Source organism: Adiantum capillus-veneris, chromosome 16 (genome assembly GCF_014529385.1).
Source record: "Adiantum capillus-veneris isolate H3 chromosome 16, ASM1452938v2, whole genome shotgun sequence".
Taxonomy (NCBI): Eukaryota; Viridiplantae; Streptophyta; class Polypodiopsida; order Polypodiales; family Pteridaceae; genus Adiantum; species Adiantum capillus-veneris.
In genome coordinates this window covers 18,540,659-18,561,202 of record NC_140946.1, presented here as the reverse complement: position 1 = coordinate 18,561,202, position 20,544 = coordinate 18,540,659, and the positions used below count along the sequence as shown (strand labels likewise).

The 20,544-nt window shown below is 43.4% G+C and overlaps 3 pseudogenes; all 3 read left to right on the top strand.

Moving 5' to 3' along the window:
* Positions 1 to 323: 323 nt before the first annotated feature.
* On the top strand, positions 324 to 9,997 carry LOC147438647 (uncharacterized; annotated as a pseudogene).
* Positions 9,998 to 13,149: 3,152 nt separating this feature from the next.
* On the top strand, positions 13,150 to 13,781 carry LOC147438646 (uncharacterized; annotated as a pseudogene).
* A 932-nt stretch (positions 13,782 to 14,713) lies between these two features.
* LOC147438645 (uncharacterized) lies at positions 14,714 to 15,281 on the top strand (annotated as a pseudogene).
* The last annotated feature ends 5,263 nt before the right edge of the window (positions 15,282 to 20,544 follow it).

Sequence of the window (20,544 nt, the reverse complement as noted above, 5' to 3'; positions counted from 1 at the left end):
GATTCTTTTGCCTACACTCGTCTTTCCTCATCTCAACATCCGTGATGTGTGGAGGCTACGGTCTTGTTGTAAGGCTTGGAACTCCCTCCTATGCTCCCAATAGTTTTGGACAAGTCAACCTATCACATCAATGCTAAGGAGAACCTCCTACTGCTTTTTGATGGTGAATGCAGTTCCATCACCTACTAGCACAAAAGATTTCAGAATCTTTTGTCCCTACAATTTCTCCGAGGGCTACATTAAAGAAAATTGGTTTCCCCTCCTGACATTACTCCAGAAATGCATTTCTCAAAGAAAATCTTGACATCTGCTATAAGTTCACGATGGAGCGGTTACCTATGTCTTTATCTTCCATAAGAGGTTCTATGGATATGTTATATTTAATTGTCGAACCTCAGCACGATCATATAAAATTATGGTCCTCAAACCCTTCATTAAGGACTCTGTGGCTGAGGTGCCCATTGCCACAAGCAACATGGATACAAGCCCTTAAACGTTGCATTCTCGACCTAAACTTCCATACCAATGGTAATGTGTCCTATCATATCGTCCTCACGGAATATGACTATGATAGGGGCACTCTATATGACTCTTACAAGAGTAGATGGGTGGAGATGTTCAACTACAAAGATCAGTCAATAACAACCACATCATTCAAGGACTTCCAAAGTCATTGTCATTTTAAGAAGACCCTCTGGCAAAAACTAATTATAATAACCAACCCTTCGTCTCCGACTTATTCCGAATCAAACCTGTTTGTGCATGGCGGAAGGACTTTGGCTACATGTGCGAGCTATTCCGGGTTTATTTGGAAGAGGAAAACGAATCGAGGGTTCAAGATCCTCTTAAACTACAAAAATTTTTGAGCCCTAATGGAAGCACAAACACACATGTTGGATGGTCACAGATTGCAAGCACCCCTGCTGATGTTTGGGAAGACTATGAGTTAACTAATGTGAGGGTAAGTGAAAGATTTGCATCACACTACTTCTTTATGAGTGGTGGCTTTTTCGGTATGACCATAGTGCAACATTACACTCGTCAAGCTAATATGTACATTGGGAAGTTCTTCGATACCATCGTGTATGACATCCAAGAAAACTCATGATACCGCCTACCCAAGAGGACAACTAATGACAAGCTACTGTCACAAGTTGACTATGTTGAGCATTGTGGACTTGAGCCCTCACTTGGTTCTAAGGTGTCATTACAAGCTCTAGATCAATTAACTCACCGAGGCTAACTAATTGACTGTGAGACTTGAAGATAATAGTGGTACATTAACAGTGTGTCACATGCATTAAAAGTGTGTTTAAATGTGTGTAGTATCTTGGACGAATGTACAAGAAGACATATACATTATGCCTTGTTCATTGTCTGTCTCTCTGATCTACAGATTATAGTGTGTCAACATGCTACGTGTATTACTGCAGAAGCCATACGAGGTACAAGTTGATGGTAACGTGGAATAGCAACAGCCACATTAGGAAAGTTCATGTCCATAATAACAATGTCTCATCAGGTTGTCATGTATATACAAGAGCAGCACAAGCCGGATTAACCTGCTAGTTGAAACTATATGAACAGAGGTAGATGGACATTGTTAATACATCAATAAGAACATGTACACATCCAGATAGTTGCAACCTTCAAAAGCTCTAAACACTTATCCGGGGAAAGATCAAATCATATCACTTACCTCGTGAAAGGGCATATTACGTCCTTGTGAAACTAAGCATCTAACGAACAAGGAGCAATTAAACTAGGGGCTGCAATATTGGTAGCAAGGGAAACCTAAAAGGATGCATTACCAGCTCAACATCAGAATAGTCCATCTGTGAATTTGTTGCCACACATGATGTGAGCAGTGCAGTTTCAAAGAGCAATCTTTTGAGTAGTTGCTGCCCCTTGTTCTTCCATTATTGAAGTAGCAACAGGACGGTGAAGAAAACATGCATCGGGGCTGATGGTGGAGCCGTGGAAGCATGCAAACTAACTAGCTTAGTGGCAGGAGCGAGGAAGGAGCGTATTAAGGTGCTAGAAAACCATGTTTTTCCAAAGCAGTCGTAGCGTTTGAAAGAAGTCGGGGAAGAAGCGAGCATCAATGGCGGGTGAAGCACGACCATTTTACGCATCAAAAAAACCTTGTTACTCACAATGTGTGTGTGAGAGAGAGAGAGAGAGAGAGAGAGAGAGAGAGAGAGAGAGAGAGAGAGAGAGAGAGAGAGAGAGAGAGAGAGAGAGAGAGAGAGAGAGAGAGAGAGAGAGAGAGAGAGAGAGAGAGAGAGAGAGAGGAGGAGGAGGAGGAGGAGGAGGAGGTGGAGGAGGAGAAGAGGATTGTTTAAACAGACGAGCTCACTCGGCTCGCTTGCGGTTCTTGTTCTCTCTTACCAAGCCGTCAATCCTATACAGTACGTCTCGTAAGAGCCGCCAATCCAAGCTCTTACGTCTCCGATGGATCTTTCTCGCTTTTACCAACAAGCCAATCATATATAGTTTCTCTCTATCTTTATAAATCTCCCAGAGAGGGTCTTTCACTTGGTTCATAATCTCTTCATTCTGTGCTCGGCTCACACGGTAAGGTGGCCGGTTCGGTGGTGCGCTTCCTAGTATCAAATCAATGGTATGATCTTCAAGACGAGCAGGTGGTAACTCGCCTGGTAGGCCCTCTGAGAAGCAATCGGCTTGAGAGTGGAGAAAATCTTGGCGTTCTTTATCAAGTTTAGACATATTTGTCCTATCCTTATCGCACAATTCTTTCATAAAGATCGAGTAAACAAACAGACTGGATTTTATTAATTTAGAAATGGCCGAAGCGGATACAATAGAGACAGACTCGCCCTTCAGTTTAATATCAAGTACATTGGTTCTTCCCTTCTCTGTAGTCAATGTCGCTTTCCTCGCCCGATAATTGACCACGGCATTGTTCTTGTGGTACCAGGGAATCCCTAAGAGAACATCACAACCTTTCAAAGGCATTATGAAAAAGTCCTCATGTCCCAAATACCCCTGACAATGCAACCGAAGTTTGCCAATGACAGGTGTAATGGCTACGTCCCTGGCGGGTGCCGCTAGATTTTCCTCAGCAAGTGGTCCCATCCGATCGGGAGAGATCTCAAGCCACGCCGCCAATTCCAATGAAATAAAGTTGGCCTTGGCTCCTCCATCAAAGAAGATCAAGGCCCTCGATCTTTCACTTTGCCCAAAGCTCGACAAAGTTCTGTACTCTCGTCCATGGTGTTGGGATCAGTACCCACACAATCTGGAACCAGTCTTGTTTTCATCTTGCCTTTTCTTCCACGTTCCTAAGCTGCTCTCGAACTCGCAGCCCTGTCGTCGTCCTTATCATTTTGTTCTTTCAGTGCCTTTTTAGGGCACTTCGCGGAGATATGTCCATGTTCCCCGCATCCAAAGCTCTTTCCCTCTCTGATGAAAAGAGCTCACTCTTGAGGAGTAAGCTTGGGTCGTGCATCCTTCTTCTCTGGGTTGCTCTTTCTCTTTCTACTTCCATTCCCAAAAGTCTGTTCGGCTCGTTGTTTTATGACTGCATCGGTGCGGTAGGTTAGACTGCCAGAGTGAATGGCAAAGCCCCGCTTCGCATGACTCATCAACTTCTGAATAAAGGCTGACTTCTATTCTAAGCAGTGATCTCGGATCTCTGTAGGTAGACCCAAGGTGAACCACTCAATCTGTTCTCTGAACGAGATCTTCTTGAATGAAGAGGCGGGTAGAAAAGAGATCCAGAATCTCTCAGAGTAAGCATTCGCTGTATCTCTCTTGGTCATCCGAAGATGGTTCCAAGCAGCTCGTATATCGCGTTCATAAAAAGCTTCTTAAATTTCATCCATTTAACTGGCGCAGCCTTGTTTAAAAGAAGCGTGGACCACCAAGTACGAGCATTCCGCTTAAAATAAGAGGCAGCTCTCCGAATCTTGGAGTGCTCTGAATAGCATCCTCCCGCGAAGGCGATGTCAAATTGCTGTATAAAAGACAAAACCTTCGAAGCATCTTTGTATCCTGAAAAATTGTCAAATTTAATCAACAGTCCACCTTCCTTAAACTCTCGGACTTTCTTGCTTTTATCTTCCAGAAAGTCACACTGGTTGGCTTTATAAAAATTCTTCTTGTTCGCATAAAATTTTCCGTCATCAGAGTCTTGTCTATCCGTAGACCGGTCCTCTGTAGAACTGTCACTCACTGGGCGAGATTTATACTTTCTTGCCTTTTTCTTGCCCTTTCCAAAATGTTGTTTCTTGCTTTGCTTTTTACCTTTTCTGTCTTCTTTGCTCGAATGTGAAGAGCTAGAAGAACTGTCAGAAGAAGAAGAAGAAGAATACTTCTTCAAATCGAACAAGCTTCTTTTGTTTCTTTGCTTTGTCAAATGTCGATTGACGACCCAAATAAGTTGGGAAGTCAGTGCCTTTCTTCTGCTATTTGTCGTGCTTTTTGGCTTTCTTCTACGCGTCGAAAAGCTGAGCAATCCGTGCATCAACCACCTCTTCTAATTGCTTCTATGAATATTGCTTGTGATCAAAAGGTTTCTTGAGAGCTGGTTTTGGGGGTGGTGTTGTAATTTTTTGCTATTGCACATGCACTTCCTGAAAAGAAGTCTCTCTCATATATTTTGCCAAATTGGGGTCCTTCGCAAAACTGAGCATCATCTTTGTTGCATCACCGATCAATTGACGATTCCTGATCTCTCATTGCTCCGCCTGAGTAGGCCGAGGTGGGCCATACTCTCCGCCGGAATCTCCGTTGTCATCCCTATCCGCATCTCTGGATGCAGAGGGAGTCAACTGATCCTTGCGTGAAGCCATAGGTGCCGAGGAAAAAATACGGGGATCGGATTTCCCGTAGAAGAGAAACGGCCGTGCTCTGATACCACTGTAACAGGCTTGGACACTCCAAGTCAAGAATCAATCACGACAGCACCAAAGAACCACTTCAAAATAGTTCACAGTTCACAATAGATTTGAACTCTTGTAATTTGAACACATATTAATACAAAAAGAAATACCGAAAGGGGGGCCAGTCTTTCGGGCCAATATCTCTAGGCACGGAACTCCGTCGGGCCAGTGTCAAATCAATCGTGGACTGTGAACTATTTAAAGTGATTATTTATGGTGTCATGGTAGATTCTCGACTTGGAGTGTCCAACTCTGTTACAGCTGCCACATAGCATGTCAGCGCGTTATGCGGAAATCCGTATTGCTGCCATGTGGCACCCTGCAATACAGACTGCCACGTCATCTGAGGTACACTTTCTGCCATGTCATCACTTTTGTCCGCGGGGTCATGCCACATCATTAACTTGTGACAATATTACATAGAATCCATTCTGATATGGGACCATGATTCCGGGCAACGTATTTAGCAATCGCATCTAGATCCGTACCAGACCTCATTGATATCGGATTAACTAATCCCATATTGCGATTGTCATAAACTGGTGAAGTGGCATGCTCGGACACACTCACCCCGGTTGGCAGCAAGGTACATGCCCGTAAAACGCGGCGATAGGATGACGTGGCAGTACTGTACGGAAAATCCCGCTTTTTGTGCTGACTTGCTGACGTGGCAGAGCGTATGGATTTCCGCTGTTTACATTGATGTTCCTAATTTTGCGCTAGCTGCAAATTACTGGCACGTTTTGGCTCCAAGGCTTTATTTTTAGAAGCTTTTAAGTTATTGCTTTTGGGCATCCCTTGTAACCAATAAATAAGTGGGTAGGACCTCACTTCTCAGGGCATTTGGACGCAGAGTCTGAGAGTGAGCACCTACCCACTCTCTTGTGGCCAATATCTCTAGGCACGGAACTACGTCGGGCCGTGTCAACTCAACTGTGAAAGTGTGACTGTTTTGAAGTGAATCTCTGCTGTGTCGCGGTAGAATCTTGACTTGTGGTGTCCAAGTTTGTTACAGTGGTATGAGAGCGAGCCCGATTTCTCTTCTACCGGAAAATCCGATCCTTTTCTCGCGACACTTATGGATTTCAATAGAGAACAGTCGACTTTTTCTGCATCTGAGGATGCGGGAAGAGATCACGAAGAAGATTCTCACGAAGAGTACAGGCCACCTCGGCCTACTGAGGCTGAGATAGAAGAGATGGAACGTCGACAATTGGTTGATGATGCAACAAAGATGATGATCAACATTGCGAAGGATCCAAAATTTGTGAAATTTTAGACTCAACAATCCTTCGAAGAAGTGCACACCCAGTGGCAGAAGGCCACAGAGCCACCCATCAAACCGGCACTCAAGAAACCTCCTGCTCCGAGGATGTTTACTAAACAAGATTTAGAAGAGGTGGTTGACACACCGATAAGTCAGCTTTTGGACGCGAACAACAAAGCCAAAAGCACGACAAAAAGCAGAAGAAAGGAATTGTCTTCCCGGGTTATTTGGGTCGTCGATCTACTTTTGCCTCGGCAAGAAAGCAAAAGCAGTGTGTATGATTTGAAGGACTATCCAGTTCTTCTTCTTCTTCTTCTTTTGAGAGTTCTTCTAGCTTTTCTGACTCGAGCGAAGAAGACTGAAAAGGAAAAAAGCGAAGCAACTTGTATGAATGTTCTTGAGTAGAGACTCAGGAGAGGCATGGCGATTCTTTCATGAGCACTCCCCTCCCCCAGTGATTACTTCTCCTGATGTCTGGGGCCACTATGCGACATTGTTATATGCAGTTGCTGGACAAGAACCCTTTCCAGATCCTACAGAGCCATGCCCACCTACCAGCACCTTCTTTACCACCCACTGAGATGGTAAAGAGAGACATTGACAGGATGAGGACCAGTAGGGCATATGATCATGATGGTCTAGTAGCAGAGCACTTTATACATGCTAGAGATATGCTGGTAGAGGTTCTTGTAGTGTTGTTCACTCGGGCGATGTGTGAGGGGTTACCTGAGACCTCAAGGTTGTCCACGATTGTGCCTATCTTCAAGGCAGGTGATCCTACAAAGCCTGGGAATTACCGCACTATTATGGTGGGCACACATTGGCACGGTTGTATGCATCCATTCTTGAGCAGCACTTGAGTAATTGGGCAGAGGGTGACGGTGTACGATCAAAGGGCCATGCCGATTTTAGGAGGGGTTTGTCCACTCTTGATCATGTTCTGACACTCAGAGCCATCATTGAGGAGGGCAAGTGACATGGGAGACGGATTTATTGTAGCTTTGTGGATTACCGCAAAGCATTTGACATGGTATCGAGAGCTCGATTGATGCGCAGACTGCAGGAGATGGGGGTGCCCATAGTGTTGATTTGGGAGATTATCGCTGTATGCAGATCAGTTATGGGACATGTATGCACCCCAGAGGGGATATTTGATTTAGTTCACTCCACCATTGGGGTGAAACAGGGTTGCCCATTGTCTCCTACTCTATTCGGTATGTATATTAATGAGGTGTCTGTTTACATTGACAGAGAGGGTGATAGAGGTGCCCAGCTGGCAGGGACGTGGATCCCATTGTTGTTATATGCTGATGATATTGTGTTGATCCCTGACTCACTAGAGGGTATGCAGCGACAGTTTGATGCATTACACAGTTTTGCAAAGGATAGTGGATTGTCTATAAACCTTGGTAAAACCAAGGTTATGGTGTTTAACACCACACCACAGTGGATCGGGAGATCAGCACCAACTTTCACATATGGTCAGGAATTTTAGAGTATACAAATGTATACACTTACCTTGGGGTTGTCTTCACTGGGCCGAGGTTTTCTTTGGGGAGAGTAGCAAAGACTACACTAACTAGGGCTTACGGCCTTGGGAGGATTGGAGAGGATGTGTTTGCAAGTTCAATTCGAGGAACCTCGGACAAAGTTATGGCTCTTTGATACTTTAGTAGCCTTAGCTATGTTGTATGCTGTGAAATTATGGGGACCTTCTGTAGGCCAGATGGTTGGAGACGTATGCAGAGGCCCTTTGTATCCATGATCTCTCGACTGATCAGAGCCAAGGCCTCCGTACCCCACGTTATCATTTGAGCAGAGCTAGCTGCCCCTCCTATGGAGATTGAGGTGCTTACCAGATCAGTCTCCTTTGCACACAGCTTGTGGGATACTACTAGAGACAGATATGCTAGACTAGCCCTTGAGTCTTCCAGACAGTTATCTCTTCAGGGGGACACTTCATGCTGGTATGCACAGATGACATCATGGTTTCACATGCATGGCTTCACCATGGACAGGCTGCCCCCTTTCCAGTACTCTCTTCAGACACCCCGATGTCTCTTACATGGGTGGAGATTACTAGACTCATTCGTCAGGACCTGATCCACCAGGATATAGGAGGAAATGGATAGAGCCGCCACAAGAGTTGGGCACAAAGATTGCTTTCTATAAAGAGCATCTTCTCCACCTCACAAAAGATGGGTTTGTGATTCGACCCAGCTACATGGATACACATATGTCTCATGGTTTGTAGTGTGCCATTGGTCAGATACACACATCCTCACATCAGCTCGAGATTGAGACTGGTAGATTCAGAGGGATACCACCAGAAAACAGGATTATGCCAGCTAGATCCAGAGATAGAGCTACATTACATATGTCATTGCACAGAGTACTATGAGATTCGGGGCTGTTTCCATTGCTTATTCAGAGAGGGTTTTGGTCCTTTCTCTAGGGTCATGAGTTATAAGGATCAGAGATGTCTTGGGCTATATCTACTTGAGTTACACAGATATAGAGACACTTTACTGGGGATAGCTAGAGAGATACAGTCCCAGAGACAGACTACAAATTTCTTTTCACTAGATATGGAACAGCCAGAGGAGCAGCCATCACTGCACAGCTCTCATCCGACCACTACCGGCACTCTCATCGACCGAGCAATAGAGCTACGGAGATCCAGACGGCCACGATTGAGGAGAGAGGCTACAGAGCATCGATGGAGACTACAGTAGAGAATTCGAGCCATACTCTCGACATCCACAGTGCAGATGAAGATGGATTTCTAGTAGTAGTAGTATTTTTGTTCTAATCTTTTTGTACCCAAACATGGTATCAGATTCACAATTTTGTAACGGTTTGGTCTCATAGGCCATTTTGGCCTTTTGAGGACGTTGATATAACATTTCATTTCATTTCATCTCTCTCTCTCTCTCTCTCTCTCTCTCTCTCTCTCTCTCGCGCGCGCTCCTCAGTCCATTTCATTTCATGTCATCTTGTTACTCTGACTCTGACTTTGTATCAGATCCACCACATTGTAACTTTCTGGTCTCATAGGTCACTTTGGCCTTTTGAAGACGTTAATATAACATTTCATTTCATGTTCATTTCTCTCTCTCTCTCTCTCTCTCTCTCTCTCTCTCTCTCTCTCTCTCTCTCTCTCTCTCTCTCTCTCTCTCTCTCTTCGGATCCACCACATTGTAACTTTCTGGTCTCATAGGTCATTCTGGCCTTCTGAAGATGTTAATATAACATTTCATTTCATCTGTGTGTGTGTGTGTGTGTGTGTGTGTGTGTGTGTGTGTGTGTGTGTGTGTGTGTGTGTGTGTGTGTGTGTGTGTGGCCTCGTACCCTCCTTTTCTATGTGTAACGAGATGAGCGCCATAGCACTCTCTCCATCGTTCCAGCTCTGTCCCATCACGGATTAAACTCTTCATGGAGCTCCTCCTCATATTTCAATCTGTTGGATAGAAACAGATCTCTCCAACTCTTAAAGCCTAATTTGAAACATTTGTGTGCCTTTTTCCCTACTTGAGCTTTATGACTGGCTGCAAAATAACGTACTCAGGGTGTGTTAGACATAAAACAACTATAATTAGATTTAAAGGATCTGGATGGGTTCCAGGTGGACTTTATGGAGTTCCAAGCATTGCCAGAATCTGCATACAACAGGAGAGACAACAGGTTTGATACAAAGAGGAGAAGTCATAATGTCCTTGATGTCCATGCTGGTCCAAGCCTTGTAACTCTGCAATCTGAATTTATGGCAGTCTCTCTTAATCAAAAGGGCCCAATAATCAAGAAGCTCTCATTATCCATTTAGCTGCCATCCTGGTTGCAATATGTTCAAGGTTCACGAGTCAAAGACCTCCTTTGATCTTGGGCAGGCAGAAAATAGCCCACGCTACTTTGGGCATTTTGTGGCTCTGTTCATTGCCCCCCCAAGAGAAATTCCCTTGCCATAGGAAAAGCCTTCTGTAATTGATACTTGGCAAGAAATAAATGAGACTAGACAGAATGAAATGATTAAGAACAAAGGCCCTTGAAGCCAAAGAGGGGCTCTGGTTTTGCCATTTGAATATCCTTTTTCTGAAAATAGAGAGGACCCAGTCCCATCTTTGATTTAGATTGACTTTGGAACCCATAGGGATCCCTAGTAGTCTGAAGACTTGTCCATCCATAACGGGACTACATCATGCATCCAGAATTAGATGGGGTACATTGTAGAACATTTAAACCCTGATTTAAGAATGGTTGATGATTGAACCACCGGAAACATAGTAAAATTACAGGCATTCCCAGAAGACAGAGACTGTCTGATTATCATTTGTCATTATACCATTTGTCTCATCTGCAAATTGCTGCAGGCACAAATCCATAGTGGCATTAGGAAACTTGATACCTGTAATCCTGCCTTGTCTCACTGCATTTTGTACTAGCCATCCAAGAGCACCAGAACATATAGCATACAATAGAGGTGCAATAGGGCACTATTGCCTGATAGAAGGGAAAGCTCATATTAAATCTCCATTGACAACAATTCTTGCATATGCATTTCCAAATAATACATGCACATACTTGATAATTTTTTTGCCAAGTCCAATGTCATATAGTGACTAAAAGATGAAGTCCCATTGGATCCTATCATAGGCCTTATCAAAGTTTATTTTGAAAAAGACAAAGTCTTGACAACTTTCGTGAGCATACTCTATAGCTTCCCAAAGAGTGATGATGGAGTCTACAATGAATCTGCCTTTAATGAATCCCTTCTATTCAAGTAAGGTGATTTGGTGCATGAAAAGGCTTATTCTCCTATCTAGGCCGAGGGCAAAAATCTTATAGACTGAAGTTAGACAGGTAATGGGCCTCTAATTTCCTAGCTCCTCTTTTTCTCCCCTCTTGTGGATTAACTTGACCAGCCGTGTTCATAAAGGTGGATAGGGCTCTCCCTTTTAGGGCTTCCGTCCATATGGTCATGAGATGTGGGACTAAGAAGTGGTCAAAGAATTCATTTGAAATCCCATCCAAACCAGGGGACTTACCAGCCTTCAAAGAGAGTATAGAATCTCTGATTTCCCCTTTTGTGAGGGGCTGATCCATAACTTTAGCCATATTTTGGGGCAAACTTTTCTGCCTTACTCTAGCTATCAAAGCCCTGGCTTGAGGTTGGTCAACCCCTCTCTGAGGAGGTTTTGACAGAATACCAGCAAAGAATTCCTTAACCACTTGCAGGTTTTCTACATGGAATTTAGGCAGCCCTCCATTTCTATCTTTCAAAAAAGGAATCAATTCCTGTTTTTTTTTTCCTTGAAAAGGGCAAACATATTTTTGTCTAGTTTATCAACTATCCCAGCCCAGTGATCTCTAGTCCACAGGATGGAAGCCCGTGCTATAACTATTTCTTCTTGCTTTGGTTTTCCTTTAAGTTCCGAGAGGGGAGGAGAGGAGGACTATTGGGAAGTACAGAGGACTCTAAATCCTCTATTTGAGCCCTTATCATCATCCTTCTCTTTGCCCTATGGTCCCTAGCTTTATTCTAATTTTCTAGCATAAGCTTTTGGACATCTTTGATAGCCATATCCCAAGCTTTGAACGCAGAAGAAGATAAGAGTAAAGGCCCTATCACAAATATTCTCGACATTATCTTTGACAACATTTATACCACAAACAGAGATTGGTGAATATGCATGAACACAGGTAATGATCAGACATAAGGAGAGAGGAACCCTTATAGAAGCTTACTTGCCAATGGTCCTGTAGAAGGTCAGAGCTCATATATATTCTATCCAACCTGGAAGCTCTGAAGCAGTTATCAATTTGTTTGTTGGTGTAGGTATTTCAAGTTTTAGTTGAAATGTCTAGTAGACTGAGAACATTAATCAGATTTGACCAGCTGCTCTTTTCTCTGCCACTGATAACCTGCCCAAGGTTGTTCCACCTGTCACCTATGTCTTCAACCATTTTTGGAGGATTTGTTTTCAAAAATTGAGTTAGAAGCATAAACAGAAACAATTGTGTAATTGAAAGGACTTGATAATGAAAGTGCTATCCAGCTCCTATTGGTGGACTTCTTAACGTGAGTAACTAGATGGTTGTATCTGTTTGAAATTGCAATGGCTGTACCTTTACCATGTGGGTGGTTAGTATGGTTCCAGGAATAGATAGTTCCTAGCTTTTGAAGGTTGGAATTCAGCTGAAACCCTGTAGCTTTGATTTCCTGCAGACATCAGGAGTCAAGCTTAACGTTGCCATTATTAAGCCAGTCCTTAATGATCTGTGATTTGATGGGATTAGTGAGGCCCTTGCAATTAAGGGTGAGACCTTTGATGTTGGGGCACTTCATTTCTTGCTATTTTGGAGGTTTTTGCTAGGGAAACTGATGCTCTAGCTGGGTCCTTTGAGGGGTCCCTTTAGCTCTTTGTGTTGACTGGGTCGGGTACGCTCTTCCTCTGCTTGGGTCATGAGGATGTCCAATGACTACTCTAGAGAGGTTGAGAGTTGTTTTTTATAGCTTGGTCATGCTCTTCAAGCTGCATTTCAAAGGTCAGATTCCTTACAGTCCTGTTTTGGAGCTTGGGAGCTCTGAATAGACTCTTCTTCTTGACAAGCCTTGCTGCTACTACATGATGGCACCAACACCCGAGCATTTGAAGATTCTTTTTCCTACACTCGTCTTTCCTCATCTCAACATCCGTGATGTGTGGAGGCTACGGTCTTGTTGTAAGGCTTGGAACTCCCTCCTATGCTGCCAAGAGTTTTGGACAAGTGAACCTATCATATCAATGTTAAGGAGGAGCTCCAACTGCTTCTTGATGGTGAATTCAGTTCCATCACCTACTAGCACAAAAGATTTCAGAATCTTTTGTCCCTACAATTTCTCCCAAGGCTACATGAAAGGACATTGGTTTCCCCTCCTGACATTACTCCAGAAATGCATGTCTTAAAGAAAATCTTGACATCTGCTATAAGTTCACGATGGAGCGGTTACCTACGTCTTTATCTTCCATAAGAGGTTATATGGATATATTATATTTAATTGTCGAACCTCAGCACGATCATATCAGAATTATGGTCCTCAAACCCTTCATTAAGGACTCTGTGTGACTGAGGTGCCCATTGCCACAAGCAACATGGATACAAGCCCTTAAAGGTTGCATTCTCGACCTAAACTTCCATACCAATGGTAATGTGTCCTATCATATCCTCCTCACGGAACATGACTATGATAGGGGCACTCTATATGACTTTTACAAGAGTAGATGAGTGGAGATATTCAACTACAAAGATCAGTCAATAACAACCACATTAATCAAGGACTTCCAAAGTCATTGTCATTTGTACCGTAGAGCCTGGCTTGATCCAGCAATATTTGGATACAATTTTAAGTAGACCCTGTGGCAAAAACTAAGTATAATAACCAACCCTTCATCTCCGACTTATTCCGAATCAAACCTGTTTGTGCATGGAGGAAGGATTTTGGCTACATGTGCGAGCTACTCCGGGTTTCTTTGGAAGAGGAAAACGAATCGAGGGTTCAAGATCCTCTCAAACTACAAATTTTTTTGAGCCCTAATGGAAGCACAAACACACATGTTGGATGGTCATAGATTGCAAGCACCCCTGCTGATGTTTGGGAAGACTATGAGTTAACTAATGTGAGGGTAAGTGAAAGATTCGCATCACACTACTTCTTTATGAGTGGTGGCTTTTTCGATATGACCACAATGCAACATTACACTCCTCAAGCTAATATGTACATTGGGAAGTTTTTCGATACAATCGTGTATGACATCCAAGAGAACTCGTGATACCGCCTACCCAAGAGGACAACTAATGACAAGCTACTACCACAAATCGACTATGTTGAGCATTGTGGACTCGAGCCCTTACTTGGTTCTAAGGTGTCATTACAAGCTCCAGATCAATAAACTCACTGAGGCTAACTAATTGACTGTGAGACTTGAAGATAATAGTGGTACATTAACGGTGTGTCACATGCATTAAAAGTGTGTTTGAATGTGTGTAGTATCTTGGACGAATGTACAAGAATACATATACATTATGCCTTGTTCATTGTCTGTCTCTCTGATCTACAGATTATAGTGTGTCAACATGCTACGTGTATTACTGCAGAAGCCATACGAGGTACAAGTTGATGGTAACGTGGAATAGCAACAGCCACATTAGGAAACTTCATGTCCATAATAACAATGTCTCATCAGGTTGTCATGTATATACAAGAGCAGCACAAGCCGGATTAACCTGCTGGTTGAAACTATATGAACAGAGGTAAATGGACATTGTTAATACATCAATAAAAACATGTACACATCCAGATAGTTGCAACCTTCAAAAGCGCCAAACACTTATCCAGGAAAAGATCAAATCATATCAATTACTTGCTAGCACAAAAGATTTCACGATCTTTTGTCCCTACAATTTCTCCGAGGGCTACATTAAAGGACATTGGTTTTCCCTCTCGACATTACTCCAGAATTCAGGTCTCAAAGAAAATCTTGACATCTGCTATAGATTCACCATGGAGTGGTTACCTATGTCTTTATCTTCCATAAGAGGTTCTATGGATATGTTATGTTTAATTGTCCAACCTCAGCCCGATCACATCAAAATTATGGTCCTCAAACCCTTCATTAAGGACTCTGTGGCTGAGGTGCCACTGCCACAAGTGGCGTGGATACAAGCCCTTAGACGTCACATTCTGGACCTAAATTTTCATAAAAATGACAATGTGTCGTATGAGATCCTCCTCAGTGAACATGACTTTGACAAGGGCACTCTATATGACTCTTACAAGAGTAGATGGGTGGAGATGTCCAGCTACAAGGATCAGCCAATAACCACTACATCACTCAAGGACTTCCAAAGTCATTGTCATTTGTACCACAGTGCATGGCCTGATCCAGCAATATTTGGGTATAATTTTAAGAACAACATGTGGCAAAAACTAATCATTGTGACCAACCCTTCGTCTCCAACCAATTCTGAATCAAACGTGTTCCTGCATGGAGGAAGGCTCTTGCTACATGTGCGAGCTACTCTGGGTTTTTTTGGAAGCGGAAAAAGAATCAAGCGTTCAAGATCCTTGAGCTACAAGAATTCTCGAGCCCTAATGATGAAAGCGCAAACACACATGTTGGATGGTCACAGATTGCAAGCACCCCTGCTGATCTTTGGGAAGACTATGAGTTGACTAATGTGAGGGTAAGTGAAAGATTCTCATCATACTACTTCTTTATGAGTGGTGGCTTTTTCGATATGACCACAGTGCAACATTACACTCCTCAAGCTAATATGTACATTGGAATGTTTTTTGATACCATCGTGTATGACATCCAAGAGAACTCTTGGTACCGCCTACCCAAGAGAACAACTAATGACAAGTTGCTGCCACAAGTCGACTATGTTGGGCATGGTGGACTCGAGCCCTCACTTGGTTCCAAGGTGTCATTACAAGCTCCAAATCAATAAACTCACTGAGGCTAACTAATTGACAAGTCTACTATGTTGGGCATGGTGGACTCGAGCACTCACTTGGTTATAAGGTGTCATTACAAGCTCCAAATAAATAAACTCACTGAGGCTAACTAATTGACAAGTCTACTATGTTGGGCATGGTGGACTCGAGCCCTCACTTGGTTCTAAGGTGTCATTACAAGCTCCAAATCAATAAACTCACTGAGCTAACTAATTGACAAGTCTACTATGTTGGGCATGGTGGACTCGAGCCCTCACTTGGTTCTAAGGTGTCATTACAAGCTCCAAATCAATAAACTCATTGAGGCTAACTAATTGACAGTGAGAGCTGAAGATAATAGTGGTACATTAAAGGTGTGTCACAGGCATTTAAAATTTGTTTAAATGTGTGTAGTGTTTTCAACAAATGTACAAGAAGACATATACATTATGCCTTGTTCATGGCCTGTCTCACTGATCTACAGATTATAGTGTGTGTCAACATGCTACGTGTATTGATGCAGAAGCGATACAAGTTACAAGTTGATGGTAACGTGGAGTAGCAACAACCACATTAGGCAAGTTCATGACCATAATAACAATGTCTCATCAGGTTGTCATGTATATACAAGAGCAGCACAAGCCGGATTAACCTGCTAGTTGAAACTATATGAACATAGGGAAATGGACATTGTGGATTAACCTGCTTGTTGAAAATATATGAACAGAGGGAAATGGACATTGTTAATACATCAATAAAAACATGTACACATCCAGATAGTTGCAACCTTCAAAAAGGCCAAACACTTATCCAGGCAAAGATCAAATCATATCAATTACCTCGTGAAAGTGCAGATTACGTCCTTGTGAAACTAAGCATATGACGCAGAAGGAGCAATTAAACTAGGGCAAGGGAAACCTTAAAGGACGAATTACCAGCTCAATATCAGAATTGTTCATCTGTGGATTTGTTGCCAGACGTGATGTGAGCAGTGCAGTTTCAAAGAGCAATGTTGTGAGCAGTTGCTACCCCTTGTTCTTCCATTACTAAAGTAGCAGCAGGATGGTGATGAAAATATTTGATGGTGGAGCCGTGGAAGCCTGCAAACTAACTCAGGAGCGATAAAGGATTCTAGAATACCATGCTTTTCCAAAGCAGTCGTAGCATTTGAGCTGTAGCAGTCGGGGATGAAGCGAGCATCAATGGCGGGTGAAGCACCACCATTTTACGCATCAGAAAAAACCTTGTGTTGCTCACGATGAGTGTGTGTGTGTGTGTGTGTGTGTGTGTGTGTGTGTGTGAGAGAGAGAGAGAGAGAGAGAGAGAGAGAGAGAGAGAGAGAGAGAGAGAGAGAGAGAGAGAGAGAGAGAGAGAGAGAGAGAGAGAGAGAAGGAGAGTATGTGTGTGTGTGTGAACTGTGAAGTATTTCGAGCTAAGCTAGTCTGTAGTTCTAGGGTTCGTGCAGAGGAGCTAGTTCACATAACGAGAATGATATGACTTCGTAAGGAAAATTCCTAAGAACGCACTCTGGGCCTCCGGCTCGTGCGTTGTCATAAAGTAATTAATTGAAAACCGTGATGCTAAGTAATTGGTTAAATAGGCGATAGAATCACAAGGCCTACATAGAGGTAAAATGATAGATAAGCATAGTAATTATATATTTAATTAATGATTTAGCAAGTAAATTAAAATTAAAAATGATGGTTACACATTTAAGGAAAAAACAATCATAAATTCACTAGGCCTACCTAATAAAAGTTGATTTCAAGTTACATCAAGTCAACACAAAGCACTAGAAATTGATGGTCTAGTGTTTGAAGTATTTTATGATGCTTGTGGTCGTAGTCTCGGTGCGATCTTAATGCCAGAAGGCGATGTCATAGCCTACGAGAGGCGATTTTTCTCTAGGGCGGAGATGAAAGCACAGATATATGAGAAAGAGATTTTGGCGGTTATCCATGCTCTTACTCAGTGGCGGCATTACCTACTCGGAGCGGACTTTACTGTCTTTACAGACCATCAGAGTTTGCGCTACTTCTTGTCACAAAAGCAGCTTTCGGAAAAGCAGATGCGGTGGGCGAACATCTTGTCACAATTTCACTTCCAGATTGTCCACGTGCAGGGACAGAAGAATGTGGTGGCAGATACTTTGTCTCGGAAGCCATTGGTTCTGGCTATTTCCGCAATACATCATAGGAGCTTCGAGGATATAATCGATCAGTATGCCACACATACAGATTTTGCATATATTTTCACACGGATACGGAATGGGGAGACAGTAGCAGGATACTCCATTCGAGAAGGCTACTTGATGAGAAAAACCATGTTGTGCGTTACACAGCCGTTGAACCAAAAGGTTATGACTGAATGCCACTGTCCACCTTTTACGGGTCACCGCGGCCTTGCTACCACCATGAAAGGGGTAGAGAGATACTTCTTTTGGCCGAGACTGAAAAAGAATGTGGAAGAGTTTGTGTGCAGTTGCTTAGTATGCCAGAAGGTCAAGTTTGACAAGCATAAGGCACAGGGATTTTTACAGCCTTTACCCATACCCACCCGCCCCTGGAAAAGTATTGCTATGGATTTCATTTTTTGATCTCCAGAGAACACAGAGCGGTGACGAAGGTATCTGGATTGTTATTAACAAATTTAGCAAGCAGGCTCACTTCATTCCAGTGAAGAAAGCAGTCATGCTGGATCACTTTGCGCAACTGTTTGTGGCCCAGATCTTCAAATTACATGGCATGCCTGAGACAATTGTCTCCGACAGAGACCCCAGATTTACGAGTTTGTTTTGGAGGGCAATTGGCAAGAACATTGACACGCGGTTGCAGTTCTCGTCATCGTTCCACTTGCAGATTGACGGGCAATCCGAGATTGCCAATTTATTGATTCTAGATTTATTGAAGTCTTATATCTCAGATCAGAAGACTCAATGGGAAAGATACTTACCTTTCGTGGAATTTGCCTACAATAACACAATACACTCTTCGACGGAGAAGGCGCCATTTGAGATTGTTGAAGGTGATGTGAAGGTTCCACCCTTCCTGAGCACGAAAGATAAGATCTTTGAAGCGGATGAATATACGTGAGATTTGGATACGGCTTTGCGAGACTTTGCAGAAGTCTCAAGAACGACAGAAAAAGGTAGCGGATCTCCATCGTCGCGACTTGAAACTGAAGGAGGATGATTGGGTGCTCTTACGTTTTGAGAAGGCACTCCAAAGAAAGAAAAAGGGAAAGGAGAGGCTTTTTCCAAATCTTAGTATGCGATACTTCGGCCCTTTCCAGATCACCGTAAAGATAAATGATGTGTCCTTCCGATTGAAACTGCCGGATACTTGGAGGATTCACAATGCATTTCGTGTGAGTCTCTTGAAACCTTTTAAAGGTGATGTGCCTGATGATGGGGAGTCCGATGAGCAACCCGAAGTGGAAGAAAACGAGGAGATCCTTGTTCCTGAACAGATATTGGCACATAAAGATACAAAGAATAAAGGTAAAATTCGAAGGTGATTCTTGGTTAAGTTCAAGAATTATCCTGCATTGGATGTGAAGTGGATGGAGGAGGAAGACCTATTGCTGCCACGTGGCACCGTTCCATACAGACTAGCACGTCATCTACGGTACACTTTCTGCCATGTCATCACTTTTGTCTGCGGGGACATTCCACATCATCAACTTGTGTGTGTGTGTGTGTGTGTGTGTGAGAGAGAGAGAGAGAGAGAGAGAGAGAGAGAGAGAGAGAGAGAGGAGGAGGAGGAGGGAGAAGAAGAGGATTGTTTAAACAGACGAGCTCACTCAACCCGCCTGCGAGTCTCGTTCGCTCTTACCAAGCTGTCAATCCTATACAGTACGTCTCGTAAGAGCCGTCAATCCAAGCTCTTACGTCTCCGATGGATCTTTATCGCTTTTACCAACAAGCCAATCATATATAGTTTCTCTCTATCTTTATAAATCTCCCAGAGAGGGTCTTTCACTTGGTTCATAATCTCTTCATTCTGTGCTCGGCTCACACGATAAGGTGGCCGGTTCGGTGGTGCGCTTCCTAGCATCAAATCAATGGTATGATCTTCAGGACGAGCAAGTGGTAACTCGCCTGGTAGGCCCTCTGAGAAGCAATCAGCGTGAGAGTGGAGAAAATCTTGGCGTTCTTTATCAAGTTTAGACATATTTGTCCTATCCTTATCGCACAATTCTTTCATAAATATCGAGTAAACAAACAGACTGGATTTTATTAATTTAGAAATGGCCGAAGCCGATACAATAGAGACAGACTCGCCCTTCAGTTTAATATCAAGTACAATGGTTCTGCCCTTCTCTATAGTCAATGTCGCTTTCCTCGCCCGATAATCGACCACGGCGTTGTTCTTGTGGTACCAAGGAATCCCTAAGAGAACATCACAACCTTCCAAAGGCATTATGAAAAAGTCCTCATGCCCCAAATACCCCTGACAATGCAACCGAAGTTTGCCAATGACAGGTGTAATGGCCGTCCCTGCCATGTGCTGCTAGATTTGCCTCCGCAAGTGGTCCCATCCGATGGGGAGTGATCTCCAGCTACGCCGCCAATTCCAGTGAAATGAAGTTGGCCTTGGCTCCTCCATCAAAGAAGATCAGGGCCTCTTGATCTTTCACTTTGCCCCAAGCTCGGCACAGTTTTGTACACTCGTCCATGGTGTTGGGATCAGTACCCACACAATCTGGAACCAGTCCTGTTTTCATCTTGCCTTTTCTTCCACGCTCCTCAGCTGCTCTCAAACTCTCAGGCCTGTCGTCGTCCTTATCATTCTGTTCTTTTAGTGCCTTTTTGGGGCACTTCGCGGAGATATGTCCATGTTCCCCGCATCCAAAGCACTTCCCCTCTCTGATGAAGCGAGCTCGCTCCTGTAGAG